Genomic DNA, 4,665 nt, shown 5'->3' with positions numbered 1-4,665 from the left:
AATGGTTTGCACTTTATAATTTATAATTTTGACGTGGTCAAAGTTGTCATAGTTTTTTTTTTATAAAATTACTTGGAATATGCAATTCATTTTTTTTTTAGTTTCCAGCTAATTTTTTTTTTCAACATTGTCAACTATTTTTTTGTTAAATTGAAAATTCATTTTTTTAATATTGTCGCTTCATCTTTTTAATTTTTTAAAAAATTGTGAACTTTGTTTATTATTAATTAAAATAAACATATAATGAAATAGGATGCCAAAATGGCCATATTTTAATGCAATGATCTAATATTATTATTTGTTTATATACTTTCTGGATAGTTACATATATAGATGATTTTAGACTACAAAATGAGCTCAGTGTGACTTTAGTTTTAATTAAAAGTCATATGTTCTTATTTATGTTCAATTTGTTTTTATCATATCAGTAATAAATTATTTTTCAATGACATTACTTTATTGATGTAATAAAACAACATTAGTTAGCTGTATCTGAACTTCTATAAAATTTGTAACCTCAAAAGTGATCGTTTTTAAATCATTATTTACGAAAAACACTACAAATAATCAATTAATTTAAATCCTTATTTGATTAGATAATTACTTAATCAATTAAATCAAATACTTAATTGAACTATAAGTTCAAACACTATTTAAAGTGTAGAGATATTTGATTTAATGTCGTGAGTGTTTGAATTTAAAGTGGTAATTTTTTTATATTTATTTATTACGTACGAGTTTTGTTATCATCTTTAAAAAAACTAATTTATCAAATATAAAAATCAGAATTCAAAGTGATTATCTTATTTTATATTTATTTATCATCTTTAAAAAACTAATTTATCAAATGTAAAAATCAAACACTCAACTACCGAGGACTATCAGATTTATTTGATACAAAACATTAATCGGTCAAAAACTAAGGTAAAAATAAGTTAGTTAAATGATAAAAAATCGATGGTAAGAAAATGTTAAAATTGGAAAATGTCATGAAATTAATCAAAATTAGATAAAAAAAAATATTAAAAGAGTAGAGATAAGGAAGAAAGGGAAAAAGAGAGAGAGAGACTTTGTATTATATTTTTCACAAATATAAATTTTATAATACAATATATATCATATTTACAGTTTCTTAGTATTGTCATTTGTCAGTTTATTTTAATCTAATCTGGTTGAAGGCTTGAAGATTTATATTTAAATAATATTAATAAAAAAATTGTAAAAAAATTTTGATTTTGCTTTTTGTAAAACTAAAGTAAGAGTGAGCTCATTGTGTAGTCTAACATCCTTTGTATTTTGTAAATATAAACAAAGACCATTGATCATATAATGATTGTTACATTGTAGCCTTTAATAAAAAGATCCTGAAAGATATCATATCCAATCTTAAGTCTTCCTTCTTTGCATAGTCTATTGTTTGTGTATATTAAAAGTTAAATATTTGGTTTGATGTTTTTCAATACCGATTGCTTCTTTAAATTGACCAAGTATGCAAAGCCATATATTCCTAATCAATCCAATTATGGATTTAACTTTAGAAAGTTTTGTGCACTTCAACATTTCTAAATAAAGGTGAATTATCAATTTAATCTTTAAAAGTCTATCGAACTGTCATTTTGATTTTTAATTTAATAAAAAAATTAAGGTTTTAATTAATCAAAATGATATCAGTTTAGTCTCTAACGTTATTATAATAAGTGATTATTTTGACATTAAATTGTATTTTTTAAAAATTATTTTGATAGTTTAATAACTAATTTGAGTTTTTATTTTAATCATAGATCAAAGTAACTACAAACATTTTTTATTTTTTATTGCTGGTAATTTACATTTATATAAATAAAAATTAGTGTGAATATTATTTTTAGATAAAAAAGAAATTCAAAGCATATAATATAATATTATTCACTTTTAATATTTACTTCACCTTGAAATCAATTATTCAAAACACACATTAATTTCACTTCGGTTTGTGATTTAAACATAAAGAATGATCAATGAAGTTAAAAAATCCTTACACCCATCCAATGAAAATTGACAGTACATAAAAAAATATTATATAATTAATTCAATAATAAAAAACAAATCAGCCATTGGTATCTTTATATTATCAAATTAAACATAAAAACACATGACTTATTTTACTAAGCAATACCATCCAGTAAAGCACCATAAGTAACCATATCTGGTTGTACAACTCCTCTCATCATCATAGCCAACGCATTTATATTAAGTCAAATTTTGTTAACAGATTAAATTAACTATGAAAATTTTAGAGTTTAAATATAAAAAATTAAAAATGATACTATGAAAATTTATATCCATTTTACTGTTCATTTCAATTGTTATGGCTAATTAGTATCACCATGTTAACCATACAAAAGACTAAAAGTAATAGCTATTTATAGGAAGGGATACAACACCCATGAGAGATAATAACCAAGTAATATAGAAATTAATCCTAAAATTAATCTAAAATATACTAAAACTACAAATTGATTATAAGAGTAATTATAAGATATTTATAATATTCCAATAGTATCATTTCACGTGCTACTCTGAGTTGCATTTGTTAAGTATCTGAAGAACTCAGCAAAGGGTGAGGGTGACTGATGATGTGCAGCAGTGGAACCATTACATTTTCCTACACATTAATTAGACAACATAGTTAAACTTTAAGTCTCACGTCAAATGCATTCTCATTAACTTAAAAATTAATTTGTATCCTCATGGCTTTAGATTGCAAATAAAAAGAGGAAAGAGAAGATAAATAAAATTAACAATTTCATTGCTTACCTCAGGGACTTCTTGACCACACCAACCAGCACCACTGTCTTGTTACAACTCCTAAATGACATTTAAAAAATTAAGTATCTTACCTATTCACAATCACATTCATACCAATACTAACAAGAAATCATCTTACCTAATATTGCTGTTTCGATATTAGACCTCTAGAAATCATTTCCAATAGAAGCTTTTCTGCCTTATCTCTCTCATTTTGTTCAAAGAGGGCATACATAATTGTTTCATAGCTCACAAGGTCAGGAATACAACTATTGTATTCCATTCTTGATAACAAAGCAAGTGCTTCATCAAACAAGCAACAGTTGTGTTATAAGTAACAATAACCATTCATGAATGTGTAATAAGTAACAACAGTTGGATGTACACCTTGTTTAATCATTATACCTAACACATTCAAAGCTTCTTTCACATTTCTTTTTTTGCATAAGCAATCCACCAATATACTAAAAGTATAAACATTTGGGTAAATTGATTTTCATCGTCATTTCATAGAACAAACCTAATGCTTCTTTTAATATGTCTTTTGTATGATCATGTTATTAAGCAGGGATTTCGATTAAAAAAGATACTATGAATATTTATATCAATTTTGCTGTTCATTTCAATTGTTATGGCTAATTAGTATCACCACGTTAACCAACTTCATACAAAAGACTAAAAGTAATAGCTATTTATAGGGAGGGATACAACACCCATGAGAGATAATAACCAAGTAATATAGAAACTAATCCTAAAATTAATCTAAAATATACTAAACCTACAAATTGATTATACGAGTAATTATAAGATAATTATAATATTCCAACAGTATCATTTCACGTGCTACTCTGAGTTGCATTTGTCAAGTATCTGAAGAACTCAGCAAAGGGTGAGGGTGAATGATGATGTGCGGCAGTGGAACCATTACGTTTTCCTACACATCAATTAGACAACATAGTTAAACTTTAAGTCGCACATCAAATGAATTCTCATTAAATTAAAAATTAATTTGTATCCTCATGGCTTTAGATTTCAAATAAAAAGAGGCAAGAGAAGATAAATAAAATCAACAATTTCATTTCTTACCTCAGGGACTTCTTGACAACACCAACCAGCACCACTGTCTTGTTACAATCCTAAATGACATTTAAAAAATTAAGTATCTTACCTATTCACAATCACATTCATACCAATACTAAAAAGAAATCATCTTACCTAATATTTTTGTTTCGATATTAGACCTCTAGAAATCATTCCCATTAGAAGCTTTTCCGCCTTATCTCTCTCATTTTGTTCAAAGAGGGCATACATAATTGTTTCATAGCTCACAAGGTCAGGAATACAACCATTGTCTTCCATTCCTGATAACAAAGCAAGTGCTTCATCAAACAAGCAACAGTTGTGTTATAAGTAACAATAACCATTCATGAATGTGTTATAAGTAACAACAGTTGGATGTACACCCTGTTTAATCATTATACCTAACACATTCAAAGCTTCTTTCACATTTCCTTTTTTGCATAAGCCATCCACCAATATACTAAAAGTATAAACATTTGGGTAAATATTTTTCATTATCATTTCATAGAACAAACCTAATGCTTCTTTTAATATGTCTTTTGTATGATCATGTTATTAAGCAGGGATTTCGATTAAAAAAGATACTATGAATATTTATATCCATTTTGCTGTTCACTTTAATTGCTATGGCTAATTAGTATCACCACGTTAACCAACTTCATACAAAAGACTAAAAGTAATAGCTATTTATAGGGAGGGATACAACACCCATGAGAGATAATAACCAAGTAATATAGAAACTAATCCTAAAATTAATCTAAAATATACTAAAACTACAAATTGATTATAAGAGTAATT

This window comes from Cicer arietinum, chromosome 8 (genome assembly GCF_000331145.2).
Source record: "Cicer arietinum cultivar CDC Frontier isolate Library 1 chromosome 8, Cicar.CDCFrontier_v2.0, whole genome shotgun sequence".
Classification (NCBI taxonomy): Eukaryota; Viridiplantae; Streptophyta; class Magnoliopsida; order Fabales; family Fabaceae; genus Cicer; species Cicer arietinum.
This window is presented reverse-complemented; position numbering follows the sequence as displayed.